Source organism: Callospermophilus lateralis, chromosome 8, assembly GCF_048772815.1.
Source record: "Callospermophilus lateralis isolate mCalLat2 chromosome 8, mCalLat2.hap1, whole genome shotgun sequence".
In the NCBI taxonomy this organism is placed as follows: domain Eukaryota; kingdom Metazoa; phylum Chordata; class Mammalia; order Rodentia; family Sciuridae; genus Callospermophilus; species Callospermophilus lateralis.
The window spans coordinates 98,062,241-98,089,929 of NC_135312.1; the positions used below are offsets into that span (position 1 = coordinate 98,062,241).

At 34.3% G+C, this 27,689-nt stretch overlaps 1 protein-coding gene and 1 pseudogene across 1 annotated transcript in view; both read right to left on the reverse strand.

Annotated features, from left to right (window-relative positions):
* Pdlim5 (PDZ and LIM domain 5) overlaps window positions 1-27,689 on the reverse strand; it is a 595,024-nt gene that overhangs the window by 211,993 nt on the left and 355,342 nt on the right. The gene's annotated exons all lie outside the window — the stretch shown is intronic.
* LOC143405761 (large ribosomal subunit protein eL32 pseudogene) lies at window positions 26,366-26,776 on the reverse strand (annotated as a pseudogene).

Here is a 27,689-nt window from a genome sequence, read left to right on the forward strand (position 1 = left end):
TTCTTCCATATTGTTTATGGGTGCATTATAATTGTACAAAATGGTGGGATTCGTTATTGCATATTCATACATGCATACAATATAACAATATCTTTGACCCATATTATCCCCATTATATCCCATTTCTCTCCCCTGCTCCTTCCCATTGGTCTCATTCTTCTATTCTGCTGAACTTCTTTCAATTTTCATTAGATTCTCGCACACTTTTCTTTTTAAGAGGAGCAAATTTTCTGTTTGTTTTTTTGTTTTGTTTTGTTTTGTTTTATGGATTAAACTCTGGTACTAAGGTGGTGCTTAACCATTGAACCATATCCCAGCTCTTTTTTTGTCTTTTATTTTGAGACAGGATCTCTCTAAATTGCTGAGTCTGGCTTTAAACTTGTGATTCTCCAACCTCCGCTTCCCCAACAGCTGGGATTATAGTCATGTGCCACCAATGCCTGGCTAAGAGGAGCAAGTTTTGGAGGAACAGTCTCTCTAGTTAGGAAAGAGAGAGAGAGAGAGAGAGAAAGCCAATTGGTGAGTGTGGAGTAAGAAAGGCAGAAAGTAAGAATGCTGAGAAAAATACTGGGTAGCTTCATGTTTGAGATTTCAGAAGACAAAGAACATTCCTAATGATGAGATCAGGGTTTCGCCAGTCTGGTAATTTCCTCTGGACCTTGAGAGCTTGTTTGGAGGTTCTAGCAGGGGAGCGCAGCTACTCTACCCTTGACCTAAGAACGGTCCTCCTCTATCTTCCTCTATTGGGAAGGTCGTCCTCTTCGACTGAGCACGCAGCTTCTGGAGGGACACACAAGGAGCAGTGAGGGAGGAAGGGGACACCTGCCTAGCCAGCCAGTTCAGCAGAATCAACCCTGGCGACCAATGGGGTGACAGATGTCACAGCCAGATCGTCCTCACATCCTGATAATTTCCTCTGGGAAAATAAAATTCCTTAAGGAGTCTGGTGGGTGCTTGAGACAGAGATCATGTGGATGATTTTGGTGATAAGTCTTGAAAAGGCTCCGTGTACAGAAGATACTATTTGAAGAAAGTAAGAAACAGGCCTGGAGCAGAACTTCCCAACTAGTTGATTGAGTCAAAGAATCCTCTCAACCTTGAAGTAAGAGGCAGGCCAGAATAGAAATTTTATCCATTTTCCCTATTTCCAAATTTGCTTTGATGTAAAGTGTTGTGAAACACTAGGACAGGAAACCAAAAAGAGATAATGGTCATGACTCTCAGCTTTTAGGTACTCACCATCATGTCTTGCACATTTCTACTAATAAGTTAAACAAAATGTGAAAAAAAAAAAAAAGATTAAGTATGCTGGCTCACAGTGCCAGTGCTCACTTAGATTTTATACAGTACAGTCATTTTTGGAGCGGAAGCCCTGCCCACACCACTATAAACAGAGCTATACTAAGTGATTTTCAGTTTAACACTTGGAGTGTATTTATTTCAGCCAGAAACAATGGTGAATTGTATATATGAAACTTTTAATATGGTTTCTTTTGTGGCCGATGCATCATTGCTTAGCCCCCAAATGTTAAAAAGGCCAGGGACGAAGATTTGATTTCCCAATGGCTCAGCTATTTTCCTGTTAATTTGAAGTCACAGGCTGTCCTTCAAACCTTGTCCAAACATTTCATAAATGAGAGAGACAGAGAATATTCCACTTAAACTCAGAATGGCTCAATGGCAATTCACTATATAACTAGCTGACCCTCATGGGTGACTCTTTCTACCGTCAATATCTTAGCATACCTCACAAAATCCTGTGCATTCTTACTTAGGGAGAATCTGCTAGGCCCCAAACTCTGTTGATATAAATGATGTTAAAAGCAAATTTTTTTTTTTTTTTTTTTTTAGAACTAGAATTTTTTGCTTTTTGAACTTTTAAAATTAATGAGTTTTTTAAGTTAAGCATTGTAGGGTGTTTAAAAGCATTTCCATTGTATTAAATTGTTATGGTACACAACTCATTATCACTTAGAATCTGAAAATAAATCTTTCTTTTTACCAAATGATTAACTTTCTAACCAATTAAAGAGCTAGTAACAAATGTGATTATTTTGAACCACAAATAAAATATTTTTTTAAGTTTGTAGATGAACACAAATTTTGTTTATTTATTTTTTTTATTTATTTTTATTTTGTTTATTTATTTTTATGTGATGCTTAGGGTCGAACCCAGTACCTCACATGTGCTAGGCAAGCACTCTACCACTGAGCCACAACCTCAGCCCAAAACATTTCTTATTCTAGATCTTACCTGTGTGTGTGTGTGTGTGTGTGTGTGAGAGAGAGAGAGAGAGACACACACACACATACGTATATTTTTAAAAATGTATGTACATATAATAGTTATCTTTAGGACATAAGATTTTGAGGTTGTTAATTTTTTAAAATTTTTTTTATAAAGAGAGAGAGAGAATTTTAATATTTAATTTTTAGTTTTCGGCAGACACAACATCTTTGTTCGTATGTGGTGCTGAGGAATGAACCCAGGCATTACGCATTCCAGGCAAGCGCGCTACCGCTTGAGCCATATCCCCAGCCTGAGGTTGTTAATTTTGTATTTTATAATTTTCTATATTTATATTTTATAGAATATATTATGTATAATGACAATAGAATAACAGATTTTTAACTTCATGGATTAAGTAAATATAAAATTTCATTAGCTCAAAATTAATTTTAAATTAGTTGGTTTTTAAATCTTAATATCTTTAAGTATGGTTTTTTTGTTCCAAACCCCTTACATAATTTTTTTTTTTTTTTAGAGAGAGAATTTAATATTTATTTTTTAGTTTTCGGCGGACACAATATCTTTGTTTGTACGTGGTGCTGAGGATCGAACCCGGGCCACATGCATGCCAGGCGAGCACGCTACCGCTTGAGCCACATCCCCAGCACCCCCTTACATAATCTTATTAACCCATTAAACAATCTCCCTTAGATAGACAATCTGAGTTTAAAATTTCTCATGCTTTCCCATGCATCTCTCCATCAAGGGTGTGGCTATGAGGACATAATTATTAACAAGGCTAATGTACAAATAAGGTCTTAACAAGTAGTATGTTGGATTGGAAAGATCCCTTGGGGAAATCTAATCTTACCATGATTTATTTACAGTAAAATCTCTCCATCCAAAAGATAGTACCTCTACTAAGTGTTTTTAGATTCCATTTACAAACTCTGGGAAAAGCAAGGAAACTAATATTTTGGTTGGAAGGTATTCACATTGCAGTCACAGTGGAATACATTAAGGCATGCCATTCCTAGCCAAAATGTAAGGGATGCAGTGGTAAGACTGATGGACCCATTCATCAAAATCTGACTAACACATATATTTGTTTTTAAAATGAGGCATAATATTAAAAAAATGGATATGGATCAATAACATATACCAAAACCAGAATTAATAATTCTGCTGATAATGTTTAATTTGCACATCCCATCAAATTTTTCCACATTGCAAAATATGCACATATCTATTGATATTTAATTTCATAAAATTAATTCTGTAAAATTCTTCAAAGCCGCTTTATTTCCACTGTGAAAGGTTAACTGCTGAAGAAAGTAAGCAATAATTTTTTTTAGATCTATGCAATATGATATTGGAATCTTCAATATTTCTAAACTATACTTTAGCCAAACTTAGATGACTACTTCTCAGAATCCAAAAACATTAACAAATAACTGCAGTTTTGCTATGTGTAAGTAATAAAATGTATCCATATATATATTATATATTTTAAAACTCAGAAAAATTCTGATTATAAATGTTATTTATGGTTGTCTTTGAGTAGTGAAGCTTGGTATAATTTTATTCTACCCCTATTTGCTTTTTGTTCTTTTCGAATTTTCTATGAAAATATCTGACTTTTATAAGAAACTGATAATTAGTATATTATTGGCACATATAAAACACATAACATTGTTATATATGCATTAATTTTTATATAAATTGGTACATACATACAACAGGCACCTTTGGAACAAACTGACATTCTGAATAACAATCATTATTTAAATGCTGAATAGGTAAATTTTCTCCTGAATATTATTGTATTATTTTATCCTCACAACAACCCTACCAGCTAGGTATTGTTGTTCTTAGGTAAGGAAATGCAGACACGGAGTTAATATAACTTGCTCCAAAATGTATAGATGGCTCATATAGGCAGAGCCAGGTTTTAAACATAGCAAATTTGACTATATGACATGTACTTAACTAAAATATGTGGCTATTTGTACAAAGTGTATATCATGGAAATTTGCATCTCTGGAATTTTCTTTTAATGTAAGTTGGATTCAGCCCAAAATATATAGCATATGGTTATTCTATCAACACAAACATCTAAATTAAATCTAGAAAATAAAATATTCATAAATTCAGCCTAGGTAGACAAATTATTAGATATTTTAATATATGTAATTTGTTTTGTTTTTAATTTAACCCAATCACTTAATATTGTCATACCTACATCAATCAATCTAAATACAGCAGTTTTAAAGTTTTATTAAACATTAAAAATAATTTTGGTAATTTTTTAAACAAATGCCTTGAACAATCTAAGTAAGTAAAATAAAAAGTGATAAAATTATCTCAGTATCTGAAGATTTCTTTCAGTACCTTTCATGGATACCAAAATTTGCAGTTGCTCAAATTTCTTATATAAAATGTAACCCTCACATATAACCTACATTCCTCCTCCCATTTAAATCATCTCCAGATTACTAGATAACCTGGTGTGATATAAATGCTTTGTAAGTAGTTGTTACACTGCATTACCTAGGAAATAACAAGAAGAAGAAAAAGTCTTTATATGTTCAGTGAAGATGCCCATTTTTAATAATATTTTCAGTGTGTAGTCAGTGGTATTTTTGGATATGGAACCTGAAGATATAGAGGGCTGGCTACACTGTGAAAAACAGCCCAAATACCACATTTTCCAAATTAACATCAATTGAGCATCTTCGTTTATTTCTGTAAACACTTTACCACTGTTGCTACACCCCATTCCTTAAAAAAAAAAAATTTTTTTGAGATGGAGTCTCACTAAGTTGCCAAGGCTGGCCTTGAACTTATGATCTTCCTGCCTCAGCCTACTAATTATCTGAGATTTCAGATGTGTACCATCATGCCCAGCTGGAATATCTTCTTTAATGAAAAGTATGAAGCTGATAAATCTGTGTAGGATTTAATCTTTAGGGGAAAAGAACTAATGACATCTTTATTTTTCTTTATATGTATCTGTTCAGATTCCTTCACAAATTCTTGTAGTCTTGTTATATTTAGTATAATCTTATGGTTTTTTTTAAAGAGAGAGAGAGAATTTTTTTTTAATATTAATTTTTTAGTTTTTGGCGGACACATCTTTGTTTGTATGTGGTGCTGAGGATCGAACCCGGGCCTCACGCATGCCAGGCGAGCACACTACCGCTTGAGCCACACCCCCAGCCCAAATTTTATGTTATTTATAAATTATATTATTTAATAAATTTGTGTTATTTATAAATTTATATTGCTTATGTATATATGTATATACAAACTATATGATTATAAACTCAACGCATAAAATATATATTATACATATGAAATCTTTTATATTTTATGTATATATAAATAAATAAATATAGTGGCAATTAGATCACTGTGTTATCATTTCAGAATTTGGACTGTGTAACCCTAAAGTGTTTCTGACCCAAAGATAGGAACATACGTAAGTTTTGAACAAGATCACCTTGGCACATCAGAGAGATAAAGACTTGGCATGCAGGAGAACTTCTAATTCTTTTATTAAGAAGGCAGAAATACCCTCCAGAAAAAATCAAAATCCTTTTTCACAGAAATTTCAATATGATCAGCAAAGATAAACAAGTATCTTTAAAAGAAATGAGTTGGTTCATTACAACTTGAGCCAAAGTATCAACTGTTATACACAGGATCCAAATATAGTGCCTCTGGCTAAGAAACAGCAGGGAGCAGAAGGCAGGGTTGGTGGACACCTGATAGCATTGCCCAAGCAACTTGAGATAAAAATTTTGCTTGTTGTGGAAACAAATACAACTGAAAACTCAGGCAGAGTAGAAATCACATACTTCAATTTTAGGGAACTTTAAAGATGCATTTTAAATCTCCTGTTATGCCTTCTTGTTTGTTTGTTTTTGGTTTTATTTTTTGTAATGAAATTGTCAAATACACACAGAATAGAAAGAATACAATATTAAACTCTCATGTGTCCATTTCCCAGCATCAACTGCAAGCGTCAATCCATCACTGATAAAATGATGAATCTATCCATCATTGATAAAAGCTAAAATAAGTTTTTATACATAGTTTTAAATAAAAATATGTAACATGTATGGCCATTAGACATAACAAGGTATCACAAATTCTTTTTTCAAGTTAAATCAAGGAATATGAGTTTTAGTTCATTTCCATTGTAGCTGAAGAGTAGTAAAGAGAATACTTTTCCAGATTGAAGTTCTCAGGAAAAATAAATTTTTTGAGTTCTGCATCAGTTAAAACTGAGCATGTTCAGAGATTCACTTTTATTAGCTAAACTAGGAAACAGGAAGACTCTCCAGGACTCATTATATGCTAATAAGAAAGCTTGTTAGACATATCTAAGGAAAAGCCCAGAAGTTAATTTGTTAATTTACATTTATAGGATATTTGTGAAAGAAGGCATTTTACTTCCAGGAAAGTTTAACTGGAAAATAAAATTTAGATAAGATGTTTACTTAGTAAATATTAGAAACAGTAAAAAGAAGTGCAGGAAGTTCAGGAGAAGCCTCAACCTTTTGGGGTAATGAGATAGACCTTTCCCTTGTAGGGTGTTCCATCAGTAAGTGACTCCAGGCCAGGGCTGGAGAGCACTATCGAGAGCTGTTTCAAACCCTTCCTTCTCGACATTCACAGTTTCCATTTCTTTCTAATATTAATATACTCTATAATGAAGACATACATTTTCTTTGTATCTTATCTTCACAAAAATCATTTTAAATTAATGTCTTCCATTTTGAGGGAAACTTCCAGGTCCCTTGCTGAACTGCATGAAACAACCTAGTAAGCAACCATTGATTGTATGCTGTCTCAGGTCATTTAGACTTGAACACTAGCAAAACACAAATACAAATTTTTTCTGTTTTTCCAGATTTCATAAAAAGGACTGGCTCTGGCTTTTCTCCAAAATGGTTTAAGAAAGACTGGTTCATAACCCAATCTCTATGGGATGGTTTCCCATAGAATACTAGAGAAAAAAATATTCATTTTTTGGCAAACTTAATGAATCTATTAATATTTGTTTCTCCATACAATTATTAAAATAGATTCTTTTTCCCTTTACACACGCACATGCTATCAATTTATGGTTACTATTTTAGCTTTTGTTTATCAAAAAGTTGAAAAAATAATTCAAAGTGTTCTCAGATTGCGATAATTTGTTTCATTAGCTCTCTCTCATGCTAACGTAACAGAGCAGTAAATGAGAAACTTTAGTCTACATAACCAAAGTTTTAATGACTTCATTTATTTGTTCTAAGTGACTTCTTTTCCAACCTAACCCTAGCCAATCCATAAAAGGTAAGATTTCTTGTCTATACCCTATTAGTTGCCAACACATTTTGATTCATTTCCTCCTCAGTCTATTCCAAGGTAGACCTTGCAGTGACAAAATGGTGGGGATGTTGAGAAACTTTCTTGCTCTAGTGTTTATGTACTAGTAACATTTCCATTGCTAGGGTCAGGGCTGAGGCACCCACAACAAAAGATAGCTTACCAAGAAGAAAACATACAAACAGATAAGTTTTATCTGATATAGCCTTTAGAAATAAAGAGCCAAGAAACAGGGAAACCTATGTATTTTTATGCTAAATTTGACAATGAAGTGGATAGGTGTAGACTGCGCAGAAGGAGTACAAGCTAATGATAATAAGCGGGGAGAAATTTAGCAAGAGTTGTTTTTCTTTTTTTGGTGGAGGGGAAGGGGGTGTCCCAGTGCCTCCAGAGAAAAGATCATTCCTTTCCTCTGGTGTTACAGAAGGATGACCTTATAACTTGCTTGGTAGGAAGGCCAGGGAATTCTTTCATGGCCTGTTTCAGTGGGGGAAGGGTGGGAGATGGTCAGAGAGATCTTCCTGTTTCTGAAGTTTCCTTAAAGACCAAAGCACCATATTTTGGGATAGCTAGTTCCAAATTCTGTCACTATCTATTAACACAAATTCTTTAAGAATAAATTACAATTAAAGAATCAATTCCAACCCAAAGATTAATACTGGAGAGCAGTTCACTACATTCCATTAGTTGCCAATACATTTTGTTTCATTTCCTCTTCTGCCAGTCTATTCCAAGGTCACTGGACAATGTAGTGACAAAAATAGTGAGGATGCTGAGAAATGTTCTTGCTGTAGTGCTTATGTACTAGTAACATCTCTGATACAATGACATTTGTTTATCTTATATGCAGATATAACGTTAGATGTAAGTAATTGGGCCAAGATTAATTCACTTTTTAGTTTTGGAGTTTAAAAAAATTCCCTTGCTAATTCTACAAAATCTTAAGCAATCTTATTTATCCTTCAGACTTGTTTACCTATATGTGTCTTTTCTTTATATTTGTAACCATTGTGGATTGACAAGTAATTTCTTTGAAATATCCACCTACAAAGTGACAATATAACCTAAACCAACAGTATCTTTATCTCAGAGTGGCCTATTATTGAACATAGATACAAGGCTTATCATTCTTCATACTTTTTCCCTTAAGAAAATTATAAATACCAACATGTCAGTGGTAGGATACTGCTTTCTTACAACTAGAAATCTTGCAAATAGTACTAGATGACATGAGAAATGACTTTTGAATGTTTTTTTATTGACAAATTTGCCATTTTACTACATTGTTATAACAATTGATTATAATATTTGAGGTTTTTTATTATGACACACGTGTGCTTTGGTTGTTTACTAAAGGTTTCAATTAACGATTGTGTTCTTGTGGGATGTAGAAATTAAGAGAGGAAAGTAGAATGGCAGGGAGAATAGCAAAAAAAAAGAAAAAAGAAAAAAAAGACAAGGAAAAGTAAGAAGGGACCAGAAACTAAAAGTAAGATCAGGATAAGAGAAGACAGTTGCTTAGGAAGAAGAGAAAGACAGAGGAAATTAAATTTTAAGAAAATGAGAAAGTTTGGTTGGCTTTCATAGGGTATGGTTGTTATTGGCAGGAGAATCCCAAGCACTGCTCAGAAGATAAAAGGCTCTCATGTAACCTGAGTGCCAAATATTCAGTTCCCATCATATCCTTTTTCTCTAAAGTTAACTTTAGCTCCAATTAATTATTGGTTCCATTATTCTCACCAAAAAATTGTCTTTTCTTTCTCTTTCTTTCCTTTCAATCTTGATAAGACAAAAAATAAAAAAGTCATTAAGCCAAAAAAGAAAAGCAAAGAGATGTTCAGGTGAAAGAAGAGTAATGTCTAGTGTCTGAGGATCCTTCTGACCTCAATGCATGCCGTCATCTCCTGAGCTAACTGTGGTGCTCAATTAAGCTTCTGCTACTCAAGTAAGCACTATCCCCTTTTACCAAGTGCCTTGGTATGGATCTCCCCAGCAAATGATCAGCCGTCAGAAATAGATCCCAGACCTCCTGACGTCAGGTTCAGTGTTCTTTCCATTTCACAACGATGCCTAAAAAAAACCTCTCCAAAGCAAATAAAACCTTATCCATTTTCACATAAGTATGCCATAGAAGCCTGAAATTTGGTAAGGATAATTTTTTAGAATTCTAACTCTTTAAGCATGATATCTGAATTTGTAACAATTTAATCCATTTTAATGGATTCCACTAAATAAAATTTTCTTAATTTTTATATTGATCCTAACAACCTAGTAATAATCCTACAATAATTGTTTCAAACTTTAAGTGCACTCAGAAAGTTTCTGCCTATCATTTTTTTATATATAATAAAACCATCTTCAGCTGAAATGAGATATTTTGTGTGGTTTTATTTTCACATTTGAATTATTTCACTATATTCCATCAGTACCACCCTCTATCTATCTGTCTTCTTGACTTTAGATCTTAGTTTAAAGGTAAATTTTTGATGGCGGCCTTCTCTGACTCTTCAGAGAATATTATTCATCTCCACACACCGTGTTTATCCTTTTATAGCGCCTGTACTTTTCCTTCATAGCCCCAGTTATTATATTAATTATATAGTAATTTCAGTAATTAATGTCTACTGTCACTCTTGCCTTCTAGACTATAAACCCCATGAGGGAAGAATTTGTCTTGTTAGCTAACATATCCTTAGCACTTAGCAAGTGACAAGCACATAGTAAGTATTCAATAAATATTTAATAAGCAAATGTACATTTCTGCATACCTAGCTTAAGAAAAATAATGACCATTTCTTTGTATACCACATTCAGTACACAAGGCTAAGTGTTTTACATACGTATTCTCATAACAACCCTATGAAGTAGCCACAATTTTTATTCACAGATGAATGCTAAAATTTAGAAAGACTAAGTAATCTGTCCAAGGTTACCTGGCTAGTGGCTGGAGTTTAGCTAATATAGGAACTTTTTAAATGCAAGGAAAATATTATACTATTTATATTTTCACAGAGTAATCTTCCTTTTTATGTTAAGGAAGGGGAAACCACCACTTTCCTTAATAATTGTTTAGTATTGGAGTCTTCTGAGTTGATTCTAACTGTAGCATGTTGAACTTTATGTCTATGGATTAAAGTCAAAGCCATTTCTATCTCCAGTTACCTATCTTTTAAAATAAAATGGTATCTAACTTTATACTGGATTCAAGAAAATAAATGATATTTCTGCTGTTTGTTCTTCCTAAGAGTGCAAAGAAAAGCAGAAAAGAAGTAATGATATGGAATGAAGTGCTAGGGAGAGCAGGGAAGGCAATTAGGAATGAATAAAAGCATTACATATTTTACTTATTTATTTGTTTGTTATTTGTGTGTGTGCTACTGTGGATCCCATCCAGGGACTCATGCAAGCTAGCCAAGCACTCTACTACTAAACTACATCCCCAACACTTTTAAATTTTTATTTTGAGTTAGGGTCTCACTAAGTTGCCCAGGCTAGCCTTCAACATGTGATTCTCCTGCCTCAGCCTCCATAGTAATTGGATTACAGACATGCATCATCCAGGTTGGCACGTTATGTATTTTTAATAGTAATGGATCCAAATGCACAAATATCTGTAATTTCTGCTTATACTCTGCAATGTCAATATTCTGTCACGAAGCAGACTTTTATATCTTTTGGGGAGAGGCAGGGATTCGGGGTTAGGGATTGAATTCAGAGCCTCATGCATGCTAAGCATATGCTACATCACTGAGCACCCAGACTCCAACATCATTTTTAAAAACAGTTTGTGTCAAAATTCTACATTTCTCTTTTTACTTTGAGATTAGTTAAGAATCCAGGAGTCTTTCATAAATATTTTATAAAGAGGTCCATATAACAATAAAATTTCTTTTCTGGTAATAACCATTTTATAGACAGGCCTATCTCATATTCTTGGTCCTTAATTCTTTCTCTTGGGACAAAGATCTGCAGTTTTCATATCATTTGGCACAATTGTTTCTGGAATCTGTTTTAAGAGGCTAAGACTAATAGGCAGTGTATCATGTCATTAAATCACTTAAATTGTTCTATATCTGCACACTAATGTGTATCTGACTCCTGACAATCAGAAATTGCTAAAAAGAAGTTTGGTTAATGAGATTCATAGAAATTCTTTTGGTAGTTGAGTCACTAAGCATTTTTGAGTGAGACCCAGGATAAATCATTCTCTGACAAGAATGCACTCTACACAAGGACAAGGATTTGCTCTTCTTATATCCTCAAGTCTTAAGGGGATCTGCCACATTGTTTGTATTCAATAAATATGTATTTATTTAGTTAAAAATGTTATGTTGAGCCATCACTTAAACTGATCATTATTTTTGCTTTCTTCAGGAATACACCTATAAAACTATTACCACAATCAGGGTAACACATATTTATCACTTCCAAAAGTTTCTTGAATTCCTTTGGTTTTTTGTTGTTATGGTAAGAATAATTCACATGAGATTTACTCTCTTAAAATTTTAAGTGCATACCACACTGTATAGTTCAACTATAAGCACTGTGTGATATGCTGCATCCTGTATTCTGTATCTTTTCAGCTTATTTATCTTGTGTAACCAAAACTTTATAGCAATTTAAAAACTCTTCATTTACTCCTCCTTTAATTTTTTAAAAGAGTTCTATAGTGATTACTTAATACCATTACTATACATTGAAACTATATTTACTCACATAGAGAAGCCATTTTCATATTTTCCCATTCATCCTTTAGATAAATGGGAAAAAATATAATCACGGATCAACTGAACCAAATATTTTTTTTTTTTCTTCAGACAGATTTCTCCTTTGGAGGCCTGGCCAAGAATTCCAAGTGACAGCCACTGCTTGAACTTTATAAACTGTGAGATCCCTTGACAGTAGAATAGTAGAACCTTATTGAAAAGGAGGTAAAGTGGTATGTAGTGGAAAGCAGCTATTGTTTTTGGCTAAATGTGACGGTGGGGCAGGAGGTGGGGCGTAGTATAGAATTATTACTGTTATTCAAAATAACATTGCCAGGAATCTTTCCACCATAACTCTGTCACTTGACTACTCACAGAGTAATCTTCCCTTTAAAAGTTATACATAAGTTCTTTTATTTAAAGGAGAGAGAGAGAGAGAGAGAGAGAGAGAGAGAGAGAGAGAGAGAGAATATGAATCTTTTTTGTAGATGGACACAACACAATGCATTTATTTTTATGTGGTGCTGAGAATCGAACCCGGGTCCTGCCCATGCTAAGTGAGCGCTCTACCGCTGAGCCACAATCCCAGCCCAGTATACGTAAGTTCTTAATGAAAATTATATGCAGATGCTCCTTGACTTACAATGGGTTAGGTCCCAAGAAACCCAATGTAAGTTGAAAATATCTTAAGTTGAAAATGCATTTAATCCCCTAACATATTGAACATAATAGATTAGCAACACAGTGGGGTACCAATTGTTCACCCTGGTGGTGGCATAGCTGACTGGGTGCTGTACTCACTGCTGCTGCCCAGAATTGTAGGAAATTATCCTACAATGTTGCTAGCCAGCAAAAGAATCAACATTTAAAATTCAAAGTACAGTGTCTATTGAATTGATATTTGCTTTCATACCATCCTCAAGCAGAAAAATCACAAAGTGAACCATCATGGTCAGGGACCATCTATGTGTGATAAGAGATAGACAGGGTTAAAAGTTTTTCTATTTCATAGCCCTTTCTAGCAAGTATGAGACCATATATATGATGGAACATCCAAACTTAAATTCAAGCATCATTTCAAAATGATGAAATAAGACAACATATAAAGTGAAAGAAAATGGGATTCATGGAGTGTCTGTTGTGTGCCTATCTCAGGGGGAAGCCCCTGGTTTTGTTTCTGTTTCAGCAAGATCCAAATACATTTTCCTGTTAAAGAGGTCTACATAGGCCACAATCAGGAGAAAGGACAGAGGCACACATCCAAGCTGACCTCACACCAAATAAGAGGTCTGAATAAGTTCAACAGAACTTGCTAAGTCTTATTATTACATGAAATTTGACATGGATCAACTGTCAAGTCTCCAAATATAACAATAATATCCAGAAATGGTTTGGTATTTTCTTGTTGGCTTTTAAGCCTATTCTGAGAAATCCCCATGGATTCTCACAGTGTCACCTTTGCTTCCCTCTAGTACCATTGCCAATACTAATTTAGACATATTTCATAACATTTCAAACTCAAGGCTGAAGTTTGCAACTCAGATTTATTCTGTTCATTTTTGTTGTCCTAGGCCCTCCATATGCTTGAGTTTCAAAATATTTATTATGTATTGTAGGTCAAGATGTGATTACTAGATTAAATAATCAGCATATTTGAGAGTTTTCTTTTCCTTGGTAAGTAAGGACCTCCTGACTGTTTAAGACTTGCAAATAACATCTAAATCAAGATATTTGTCATTAATCCAATCTTACAGATATTTTAGACTAAATTCCTAAGTTCTTTCAAAATTGTCTGTATTTCCTTGGAAACCACGAACACAGGGGAAAAAGAATTCCCTTAACACTAAACATCATCTTGTCAAATGAAGGATGGGAGATGAGTCCTGGATTAAATCATTGGCCAGGATACCTCGGGGGTGTTTTGAAACTCATATCTCTTTGGCTTAAATTGAGGAAAGTAAAAAGTGATTCAAGTTTACCTTTCTTAGTTCCATGGTATGTTCCTGTAGAGGTAAGTAGATTGAAACCATCTTTTAGCACTGCTGTCGGAAGTTAGAAAAGGTCATCATCTGCATCATGAAGAACACAAATAAACTCTGAGAGAACACAGTTCCGCCCTGCAATTTTAAAAAGGCCTTTGAAGATGTTCACAGTTTTGGCTGTGTGCCAGAACCAGCTGGATTGAAGTGGTCCAGCTTAATATAGAACACTACAGCCCTGAAGACTTGGGAAAGCCAGGATATTGTCTGTTGCAAACTAATGTGTGGTTAACACAGATGGACCCAACTTTCCTTTGGGAGATGCTCAGTAATGATATTGTTCATCCAGAAAGAATAGATGAGATAAATATTCTCTGAAGTATACAAATATTAACACTGTTTTCTTTAGTTTTTTTTATTACTAACTATGAGACAAAGTTTTCAACACATAATAAATCACTCATTCTAGTGTGTTAGATTGTTGGCAATATTTTTAAAGTCAGTACTGGAGTTAATTCAGTTCTTTTTGGTTAGCACTCTTTTTGCTCCTCTTAGAAAGCAAAACAATGAATATCTTCAGTTTATTGGTGCTTAGTAAACAGAATAGGCCTAGTAAGAACACAGGGAACTAAATGTAGGAAGTACTTCATTAAACTAGATATTGAGGGGCTGGGTTGTAGCTCAGTAGTAGAGCACTTACCTAGCATGTGTAAGGCACTGGGTTCAATCCTCAGCACCACATAAAAATAAATAAATAAAATAAGGGTGTTGTGTCTGTCTACCACTAAAATTTTTTTTAAAAATTAGTGAAAAATGCTGAAGGTCTATTCATTCATTCAAAAAATATTTATTGCAATTCTGCTGTATGACAGGCATTGTTTTAGGGATGCAACCATGGTGATAAACGAAGTTCATGCCCTAAGGGAATTAATGTTGTGGTCTGACTCAGAGGCAATAAAACATGAGCATACATTGTTTTCAAGTGGTGATAAATCCTATAATGACTGATAGTGAGGGTAAGGGGATAGAGAATAATGGTGTAAAGAGATGGGGTGATATTACAAGACAAGAGACTTCTGAGGAAGTGCTATTTAAACTGACTACAGAATGAACCATACAAATACCTGAAAGAAAAGCATTCCAGATAGAATAAAAAGCAGAACTAATATTTTAGTCATAGACATCTGATAATGAACCTTCTTGGAAACATGTTTGGTATATTCTGTTATTTTGCTTTATTTTAAATTGTGAATTAATGGAATGCATTATTTTAGTTGTAACTGTGCCAACATGTTTATCTAGAGGCCTGATTCTACCATTAGTAAAATTTTTGTCCCTAGGAAAGGATTACAACATTTTCTAAAAGATTGAGTTGGTATAGTAATTCTTGGTTATCAAGAACACTCAGGTCAATGGGCATGATGGCTCATGCCTTTAATCCCAGAGGCTCGGGAGGCTGAGGCAGAGGATCAGAGGTTCAAAGCCAGCCACAGCAATTTAGCAAGGCTGTAAGCAACCTAGTGAAACCCTGTCTTAAAAAAAGGTGGGGGGCGGGCCTGGGATATCATTCAGTGGTTAAGTGTCCTTGAAAACTCATGTACCTTTGGGATTTTTAATTGATGAATATTCATGAGGTGTGGAAAAGCATGATACTCATTATGATCTCAGTCACACAAAATGGGATGTTGTGTATGTATTCACTCAACCTGGAGCGAAACATCTAAGCTGCTTATGACTGGATTATTTTTTTCTTTGCCCGGGTTTTTTTGTTTCCTAGAATGCACATTTTAACTTTAAAAAATTAAAATCTATTTTTAAAAACTGCTAAAAAGCAGTATATAACCCAAACAAAAAATATCATGAGAGAAGTAAATGCAATTGCTTTTACATAGCAAAGAGACACAAGAAGTGAAACAAACTAGTGAGAGAGTTTGGATATTAGACCAGAGAAATAGATAAAACCAGTTGATGTCAGGGGCCATGAAAATGTCATTGAATTTCACTACAGTATGAAAAAGTAATTGGAAAGTTTTTAGCAGGGGCAGAACATCCTTTCACATATAAAAGTGGAATCAGATAGACCAGTTAAAGAGACATGTCACTGACACAGTGATAGTAGAAACAGTAAAAAGTAGTGCAGTGACACAGGTTTTGGAGGAATTGACCTGAAAGTATTTTCTGATGACTCAAATATGGAGTGTAACTTTGTTTATACTTTTCTTAAAAGAGGGATCAGGAATGCAATCGACATTTTTGCCATAAGCATATGAATTAAGAGGGTCCCATTTACTGAGATGCAGATAACAATCAGAACAAAAGCAGAAGTAAAAGTTTTTAAGGGAAAATTAGTGATACTTAACGATATAAATATGTATAAGAACTAGATATAAGAAACCTCAAAATCTTAGCTGGTACAACATAAAGACATACACATATAAAGTCAGGAGATTTTAATATTATTCATTATTCCAGTGGGGAATAGGTATGGTTATCAGGAAGAGATGATTTCAGTCCTCTTTAATACATTTCTCTACTTATTCAGGCTTTCTTTTTTTTTTTTTTTTTTTTTTTTTATTCTTCTGGAACTGGGAATCTAATCCAGAGCCTCATGCATGCAGAGCAAGTACTCTTATCACTGAGCTATAGCTCCAGTCCAGGTTTTTTTGTTTGTTTTGCTTTTTAAATTTTTGTTCATGGATTATTCTTATTTAAATGTTTAAAGAATACCAATAACAAGGTGATAAGAAATATTTAAGCAAGTGATTGTATATCAGCCAATAAAATAAAAAGACAATAGCATTTACCTGCTTAAAGGGATTTTGAAATCATGCAACCTCCAAACCCTTTAAGGAGCCTTACAGACAGACAGGTTCATCTTCAGCTCCTTCCACCTTTACATTTGACAGTGATTTTTAACTTGTTCCTCAGTTTAAAGTTTGCTCTTTTCCCAGCTCCACCTTACACTGCACCCCTTGTAGCATGATATGCTTTACCTCAGGCTCTAAAATGGTTTACACACATCTATCTCAAAAGCATTTGTCATCTGTCCCTAATCCAGTGCCTGCTTAAGACCAAAACCATTTGGCCTCAATTAGCTAAATGAATCCTGTTTGTTTGCTCTGTGGAGCTTGGTAGCAAATACAAGGGTATTTACTTGCCATATATTGCCTGGTGCCTTCCACATGAAATCAGCGAAGAGCTGGAATGAAGTCACTCTTTCTGTTTAGATAAGAGAGTAGCCAAAGCTCTCAGGAACATTTTAACAGATTCCTATACAGAGGGATTAGGGTCCCTATTAATACACAGTCCTGGAATTCCTGGAACATAGAGCTAGTCTGTGGATTGTTTTTTTTTGTTTTGTTTTGTTTTGCGTGTGTGTGTGTGTGTGTGTGTGTGTGTGTTATTAGTGCACCTAATTATACAGAACAATGAGTTTCATTGTGACATGTTTACTCTACTAATCTTTTCCCCTCACATTCTTCCAATGAGTTATTCTTCTCCCCCGACTGGGGTATTATTTCAAGGGTGTTTACTAGCTCACTTATAATGTCAACTTGCTATTTTTAAAGATGTGATTTTCAAATCATTAATTCATTCTAATGTCAGCTTTATCGAGAGGTAATTTTAGATATACAATTAAATGTCTTGACAAATGTATACAGCTATGTAACCACCAACACAGTGAGGGTATAGAGCAATCCCATTATCCCCTAAACTTTCTTCTGGTAACTAGTGATCTTTCTGTTGCTATAGTTTTCCCTTTCCTAAAAATACATATAAATGGAATCCTACAGTATGTAGTGTTACACACAGTATGGCTCTTTTTCTCTTAGCATTAAATTTTGGAGATTCATTTATATTTTTGCATATAAAAATAGATTGTTTCTTATAGCTGTATTTCATTATATATATATATATATATATATATATATATATATATATATATATACACATTTATATATATCAATAACATACCAATAATAAATTATATATATCACAATTTGTACATTCACACTTGAGTTGTTTATAGGTTATGTCAACTTGCTTACAGTTTTTTTGTTTGTCCTATGTTTCATTTCATTTCATACCATGAAGTAAGATTAAATCTACCATCTTATTTGCCTTCTATTTGTTCCATTTGTGTCCTACTCTTTTTCCCATTCTCTTTCCCTTTATTCTTTCAAATTTATTACTTTTAGTATTCTGTTTTATATCCTCTATTGTCTTATTAGCTTTAGTTCTTTATTTTTTTACTGTTTCTAAAAGGACCTGCAGTAGACTTTTAAAAAATTTATCAGTGTTAATTCAAGTAACATAATAGTACTTCACATGTAATATAAGAAACTAACAACTGTACTCTTTCATTCTCACTCTTCCTTGGGGCTATTTTTGTCCTGTGAATTACTTCTACATATATCATAAACTCCATAATACATTATCATTATTTTTCTCTAAACAGTCAATTGTCTTTGTGTACATGGTACTGGGGATGGAATGGGCCTTCAAACTTCTAGGCAAGTGCTCTACCACTGAGCTACCTCCCACCCTCAATTATCTTTCAGTGAATTTTACAATGGTAGAAAAATGTCTTTTATAATTTCCCATGTTTGATCATTTCTGTGGGAGGGCTATTCTTTATGTGGATACAATATCAATTTCTCTTTGCCTAATGAACTTTAGTATTTTTTTTGTAGGGTAGATCTACCAGAGATGATTTTCTTGGCTTTTATTTCAGAAAATGTCTTTATCTCACCTTGGCTCTTAAAAGACATTTTCAGCAAGTATCAGTCCTGGGTTGTCAGGTTTAATTTTTCCCCTTCAGTACTTTGAAGACATTGTTCCATATCCTCTGGCTTGCATACTTTCTGATAAGAAGTCTGTTGTTATCTTTACCTTTGTATTCCTGTATTTTTCCCCTCTCTCAGGCTGCCTCTAAGATTTTTGTCTTTATCAGTAGTTTTCAGCAATGCATTTATGATATGCTTTGGACTGATTATACTTATTTTGCTTGGAGATTGTTGATGTTCTTGGTCCATGAATTTATATTTGTTAAAATTTGGAATTAGTAGCTGGGCACAGTGGTGCACACCTGTAATCCCTGCAGCTTGTGAAGCTGAGGCAGGAGGATCGGACGTTCAAAGCCAGCCTCAGCAAAGATCAAAGATCTCTTAGCAAGATCCTAGTCAACTTAGTGAGACCCTATCTCCTAATAAAAAATAAACAATAAGAAGAGCTGAGTATGTGGTTCTATGGTTAAGTGCCTCTGAGTTCAAATTTCTGTTGACCACCCCGCCCCCCCAAAAAGTCCTACAAATAGTTTTCCTGTGCTTCTTCTCCTCCTACTCTGGGACTCTACTTATATCTATGATATAATACATGATACCATCTTTCATGTTGTGATACTCTGCTCATTTTTTAAAATATTTTTTCTGTTTTTTATCTTGGGTCATTTCTATAGCTGTACCTTCAAATTATCTTTTCTGCAGCATCTAATATGCTGTTACTCGTATCCAGAGTGTCTTTTACTTCAGATATTATATTTCTAATCTCTAAAAATCCTGTCTGGATTTTTTTTTCTTTCCATTTCTCTTTGCATCCTATTCATGTTTTCATTTACCTTCCTGAGTATGTGTTTAGAACATATTTATAATGGCCCTCCTACTTCCATCATCTCTGTCATTTCTAGGTCTGTTTCTACAGAATAAATGGTCTCCTGGTTATGGGTCATATTTTCCTGTTTCTTTGCCTACCACAGTAGTTTTTGGTCTGATTACCAAACAATACGAATTTTATACAAGTAGGTGCTACATTTGTTCTATTCCTTTAAAGAGTACAGATTTTTTTTGAAACATTTAAGTTATTGGAAATTAGTTGATCCTTTCAAGCTTGCTTTTAACTTTGTTAGGATATGATCAGAGAAGCCTTTTTCTAGGTCTGAATTATCTCCACTATTAAGGTGATGTCTTTCTGAGGATTATGCCAAATGCCTATATAATAAAAGATTTTTTCCACTTGAGCTGGTGGGAACATAAGCTATTCTTAACTTTGTATAACAATCAGGAATTGTTTGAAAGAGTACTTTTCTGATGGTTCTTTCTTTCTTAAGCTATGATTCAGTAGACTCCTCTCATACATATGCAGATCAGTACTCAGCCAAAAAGTTCAGAAGAATGTTCTGCAGATCTCTAGAGTACTCTATTGCTCTGAGTTGTTGACTCCTATCTTACAAAGTTAACTGCCTTAACCTCCGGAAACTCTGATCTCTATCTATTCAATACATTAACATCTCTGGGTTCTGTTTAGGTTTTACCTTCCTATGCTATAGTTTGGAAAATGCCTCCCGATATGAAGTTGGGATCATTATATAGCTCATCCTGTTTTTCTTCTATCAGGGATGTATTAGTCAGCTTCCCTTGCTGTAACAACATACTTGAGACAAGTTAAAAAGAAGAAAAGAGAATTTCGGCTTACAGTTTCAAAGGTTTCAGTCCAAGGTCAGTAGGTCCTGTTGCTTTAGGAGTACATTGGTGGAGGCACCTACTCACCTCATGGTAGTCAGGAAGCAAAAAGGTGTGTGTAGTGGGGGGACTGGCATCCCATAATCTCCTTGAGGGTATACTCCACAGGAACCTAAGATCTCCCACTAGGCCCCACTTCTTAAAACTTTCTAATACCTCCAAAATGAAGACCAAACCTTGAATACATGGGCCTTTTGGTGCATTTCAGATCTAAACAATAGCTTGGGCTAAGAGTGCTGTCCATGTCTGCCAAGGCATCATTTCATATATAGTGCCCAGTTTTAACATGCAACACAAATTTGGTCCCTATGACTCTATTATAGCAGAAACATAGGCTCATTAACCTTTTCATTGCTGTAAAATAATAATTTGATATATTTGCAGTAGCATATTTATAAGTCATGTGGAAAAGAAAAAACCTGCAATAATCAAAATACAAAACAGGTATTTATACTATTTAGAGAACTGAAAAACTCAAATACACAAACATGCACACATATACATGGTCGTTGAGCATTTTGTTATTTTGAAACAACTTTTGTGGGGCTCCCTCAATAGCTTTAATATATAAAGACTGAAGGGAGAATATTAGAAAAAATAAGAGAAGGAAATTAAAGATAAAAGTTGTTTAACTATGTAAGCAGTCAAAAATTTTTCTTTATCACTGTCACATTGCAGTTTATAACTCTTATCTAATAAACACCAAGCCATAGCACCAAACTGGATATTTTTTGTAGGTCACATAGTATCTTAGTCCATTCCTGCTGCTATAACAAAATGCCTTGGATTAGGTAATTTCTTAAAAAACCAAAACCAAAAAAACCAGAAATCTATTTCTCACAATTCTGAAGAATGGAATGCCCAAGAGAAGGAGCCAGAGGATATATGTCTGGTGAGGTCTTATGTCTTCTTGCATGTTTTCATATGGCAGAAGGGGCAAAAGAGATAAATATTCCCCTTATTCTCACATCTGTTTTAATAAGGTCATTAATCCCATCCATGAGGGTTCTATTCTCAAAATCTAATCACCTCCCAAAGCCCTTATCCCTTAATATTATTGTATTGGCAATTAAATTTCAACATAAGAATTTTGATGAGACATTCAGATCATGATACATAGCTAGACAATTTTCCAGACTACGTTGGAGTTAGGTAAATGATGTGACTCAATTTTTATGTCAAAAATAAACAGAAGAGGTAAGTATCACCACTAGGCCCAGCCCATAAAAACCTCCTGTTCTCCAATGCACTATGCTTTTCCATTTATTTGGACACCCATAAAAGGCACATGTTAAAGATGGCAAAGCCATGAGAAGGAAAGAACTGAATTGCCACTTGTGCTGAGGCTGCCTAGTTACCAGAAATTGCTGTTTTGAAAGTGATCAAGAAAAGAAAACCATAAACTATTATTACAATGGCTGATTTGTCATTGGAATTTGTCTGGTACTTGAGCTGATACTGTTTCAGTACTCAGTCCTTCCCTCCTGCAACTCCTAGTTCTTTCCCAGCCATGGTCACAAATGAGATATATTTCAAAATCGAAAGGGTTTATAGCTGTTATTTACATTTCATTATGAGACAGATGTTGAGGACATTTAATATAATAAGGCAGTGCAGGGCAAGTTATAGATGTGGGCTTGGGAGTCAATCAGACCATGATTTGAATCCCTGATCAACCTACTAACTGCACCAAGATACAGTTTTCATATTTTATAAGCAGAATATTAATTATTATCTTCAAGGTTGTTATAAGGCTTATATAAGGCACCATATGGAGTGCTTTGCTGGGTGCCTGACACAGTAAGAATGAATAGCAGCAAATAATGTTATTTCATCTCCTGTATATTTTATTGATGCAATCTACTTGACAGTTTAAAAAGTGTTCTATTACACTGCAGATGCTCTATCCCTGGAGAACAGTTGTAGTTTTAAATTTTTTATTAATCCTTTTTTTTTCCTGAAGCTATTATGAGAATATTTACTACACAAAATTACAGTAGCTAATTTCACATGAATAATTAACAATAAGGAAATAAAATCCTTCTTTCCCTACAAATTCTTAGGTACCATTAAGATTAAAATAAAGAGGAAAGTTCAGATGTATCTGTAGCCTTATGGTTTGAGATCTGACTTGTGGTTCAATGCAGAGGATAATTAAAGTTCCCAATGGCCCACTTAATCTTGTCAGAGAATAGACAATCAGAGTGAGGAAAAATTTTCTGTCCCTTTTCTTACAAATTGTTTGTCAAATGGCCAGGTTTTAAGATTAAAGACCAAAAGGACTTTTTGAAAATTCCAAGTTACAATCAAGCTTCTCCAATTGAGCTGTAAACATGGCTGGGTTGAGGTCTCTATTTCTACATTTTTTTCAAAGAATGTAGAAATACCAAGCCTATCATTCTGTTCCTAATAAACACAAAGTGCCAGTTGCCCTTTAATATCAGATCCCTTACTCTGTGACCTGAAAAGGGATCTAATTCTAGGTTAATAAACCAGAATTATTATTTAAATTACTAATAAATTACTACTAAACCATGAAAAACAACTTAGAAAAATTATAGCTGTCTCCTTAGCACACACATACATGCATACATGTTTTCAAATGTTGCTATAAAGTCTTCATCTAGCTATTACTTGGGACTTGCAAATGAAAAAACAACTTAGTTACACAACAAATTGCACCAGAAAGAAAATGCTGATTTGAAAAAGATATATTCTAAAGAGGAGGGTAAGTTTAGGATTTTTTAAGGGGAAGGGGCAGGGGGAGAAGTAAGGGAGAAAGAACATGAGTGAATATAAAGAATTCACATTTTGGGATTGGGGTTGTGACTTAGTGGTAGAGCTCTTGCCTCATACATGTGAGGCCCTGGGTTCGATCCTCAGCATCAAATATAAATAAACAAATAAAATAAAGGTATTGTGTTCGTCTACAACTAAAAAATATTAAAAGAAAAAAAATCACATCTTTGAAAATCTGTGACAGAGGAAATAAGAGCATGCTAAAGAGTATATTCTTGATCTGAAAACAAATTCTGGATAACTCCTATATAGATTAAAATACTAGAATGATTGACTAATGACAATTAAAAAATCAGGAAATTTGGATTTACTTGTTGGACACAATAATTAGCAAGGCTGAATAAAAGCCTACTATGATTTATGGGGATACATCAAATAATTGGGGGAATAATTCAAAAAATCAGTAAACAGGAGATTTTAAATGTAATAGTTCATTTCATTAGTCTAAGTATCTATATTTAATTATTATTTAATCACTTATATGTGTTTATAATTTTATAAGAAAGCTCAGACAGATGAGTACAAGATTTAACTCAGGAATCCATGGTGAGTCCAACCAACTTTAGAGAAGGTACTGTTTCATGGCGTATAAAAAGGATTTTTTTATGCTTTATCTTTTCAGACATGTCAATGACAAAACAACTGTTTTAACTTCTTCTTTTGCTTTAAAGCAATCCTTTTGCTTTGAACTTTTTGTTTGTTTGTTTGTTTTAGAGAGGAGGAAATCTAAATGTTCAAAATTATAAGCCTATGATTTAATTTTAAAAAAGACAAAGCTGAAAGTGATCATAAGTAGTAAGGCTCCAGTTTACAAGTATTTACTGTATTAGAGGAATAAAAACTTCAGGAAGCCAGAAACACATTATTTTATTTTATTTTTTAAATTTTTTAAAATATTTATTTCTTAGTTGTACACAATACTTTTATTTTGTTTATTTATTTTTATGTGGTGCTGAGGATCAATCCCAGGACCTTGCACATGCTAGGCTAGTGCTCTACCGCTGAGCCACAACCCCAGCCCCAACACATTATTTTATATTCCTGAGGAGTATTGCTTTTTTTTTTTTTTAACTGAGATTTATCTAGTCTTCATGCACCAAATGCCAATTTTTAAAGAGGCCATAAAGTAAGGAAATAACTAGACTTTTATATAATCTAGACATTGCAACATTAATCATGAAAGAACAAATTCCATGTCAAAACTTGCTTATCAATAGAAGGAAATAATTATCTTAAAATAACTATTTAAGGAACTAAATCACAGGTTGATGAAACTGGAGATACTATTTCAATGTGAGATTATATATTTGATTAATTAACTACATGAATAAATACCTCCCAAGTGTAAGATTTCCAAGTTGAAAATCAAATACAAAAACTCATGTGGCAATCAAACCCACAAGTAAAAACTGCAAAGTATGTGGGAATAGTTGAGACTTGCTTAAGGAGCAAAACCTGAATGCAGTATTCCCACTTGAGACTAAAAACAAAATCAAATTACAGACAAATAGATTAAGTATTACAGAGGAAGAATATAGTTGATAGTGAAAATGAGAACTTTGTCATCTAAGCTGGACTAAATGCAGAGGATTGCAAAGTTCCCAATGGCCCATTTAATCTTGTCAGAGAATAGACAAGACAATAGTATGAAACTGATAGCTAAAAATCCTCAATTATTTCCACATTTTAGTAGACTTGCACAGGTTACAGAACTGTATTAAAATTGTATTTCTAAACTGTTTATCACACCACTAAACTGAGATATGAACTCTAATTGCTGAGCTACTAAGTATTTAAGTTGATCACTAGAAAAATTTTTTATAAACATCTAAGAACTTTATCTCAGGATGGTAAGTTATAGAATAATGTAATGTAAATAATGCCTTTATATTTTAAGGGGATGATGTGGCAGTCTCCTCAATCTCCTCATGAGAAAATTGAAGGATGTCAAGAAAGAGCCTCTGTTCTCCATGGCATACATAGAAGAAGTATTAGTCAGGGTTCTCCAGAGAAACAGAGCCACTTGGATACACATATATGTATATGTATATATATATACATACACACACACACACACACACACATACATACATTCAGAAAGAGATTTATTATAAGGAATTGAGTTACAAGATTATGGAGGCTGGCAAGTCTCAAGATCTGCAAAGCGAGATGGGAAGCTGGAGATGCAGAGTGTTGATGGTATGCTTCCAGGTTGACTCTGAAGCTTTGGAACCTGGAAAGCTGATGGTGTAATTCCAGTCCAGAGGCTGGCAGACTGGTGATCCAGGCAGAGCTGATGTTTCACTCTGAAGACAGTCAAGCAAATGGAATTCTCTTACTAGGGGAAAGGTTAGCCTTTTTGCTCTATCTGGGCCTTCAACTGGTTGAGTGAGGTCCATCCACATTAAGGAGGCAAACTGCTCTATTCAATTCAGCAACATAAATGTTAATCTCATCCAAAACACCCTCACAGAAATTCCAAAAGTAATGTTTGACCAAGTATATGGCCCAGTTGGGTTGATACACAAAACTAATTATTAAAACTATGATGCCTGAAACCAATGGTCACACTTTCTCCCCTCGGGTATCCTCTGTATTGAAACAGGAGCATGGTAGGGACATTTCAACATGGGCTAAGGTGCTTAACTGCCTATATCTGAAAGCTGTTTCCATATCTTAGTGCCTAGATGACCGTGGGCAAGTGGTTACTATGTGCTTTCTGATTTCTTCTTTTAGTCTTCAGTTTTTACGATTTTATTTAAGCATAAGCTGATATTCATTTTCCTCCCTGTGCAGTCTTCCTTTGGGATTGGTGACTTCAACGGTCAGCTGGGTTGCTCTTTCCACCACGGCTCTCTGGTTCTTGAAGGAAACATCGTGAGCAATCTCAGTACAAGTAAGATTTGCTGCACATCAGCAGCACTTCTACCTCCTTGCTGCTGTGAATCAGGAACTTATGAAAGCCACTGGGCAGACATGTGCTTTGCTTTCTTGCTTCCATAACCAACGCTGGGCATCAAGATCTCGTCTCTGTCTTTTCCCAACTCTGTGGTCAATACTTCTGGGTTTCCACCAGTTATGCTGACTTTTGGCATGGTGCAAGATAAATTTCTTGGTCTTCTTGTTGATGATCTTGGGCTTCATGAGAGGTCTGAGGGCATCCATGATGCCAAGAGGTGATGGGATCAGACAGACACCATAGAACTGCAGATGGCCAACTGCAGATGCCAACCAAGCAAGAGACACCTCCATTAATTCTTGGTTAATAAGATATGGATAATAACAGTTCCTGCTTCATAATACTATTAATATTGTGAAGAGGAAATGAGACATTACATGTAAAGCACTATTAGTACACAGCATAGACTGCCCAATAATACATTATATTACACAAAGTTCATTGAAATAATTTTTTTTAAAAAAAATCATCACTTCATGTGTTCTTCTTTTACACTTGAATTTTTAAGTTTCATAAGAAGCTCACCATTTTTCACTTTATTCAACAGTTTATTTTCTGCCAAATATACAATAGCACATATAATAAAATTCTCTCAAAACATTTTGACAGACATATTCATAACACAAATATAACATTGACTTATAAATAAGCATTTTTGTATGATTATTAGTCTCTAATGAAAAGAATACAGAGAAAATAAGAAGAATAAAATGAGTATCTTATTTGCTCAAACAATTTTCAGCCTAATCGAGGAAACAGATGAATATATAGGATTTAAAAAACAATTATTAGAGAATGGTTGTGTGATAGTTAGAACAAGAATCCCCTATGTGGAAACCAGGCATCCCAGCCTTCCCTTCTCCTCTCCATCTAAGAAGAGCTATGTATTTGCAAATCTAGATTTGGAGTTTTGCTCATGCAGAGTTGAGAGAATGTGTAAAGCAATCAGAAAGTTAATGAAACAAACCAAAGTCAACCACCTAACCAAGCCAAAAAAAAAAAAAAAAAAAGAAAAAAAGAAAGAAGAAAAAACAATAGATAACTTGGCAGGTCAACATAAAGAGGAAGGAGAGGAAGAAAGGAAGGAAGCAGTAGAGGAAAAACAAAATTCTTTGAGCT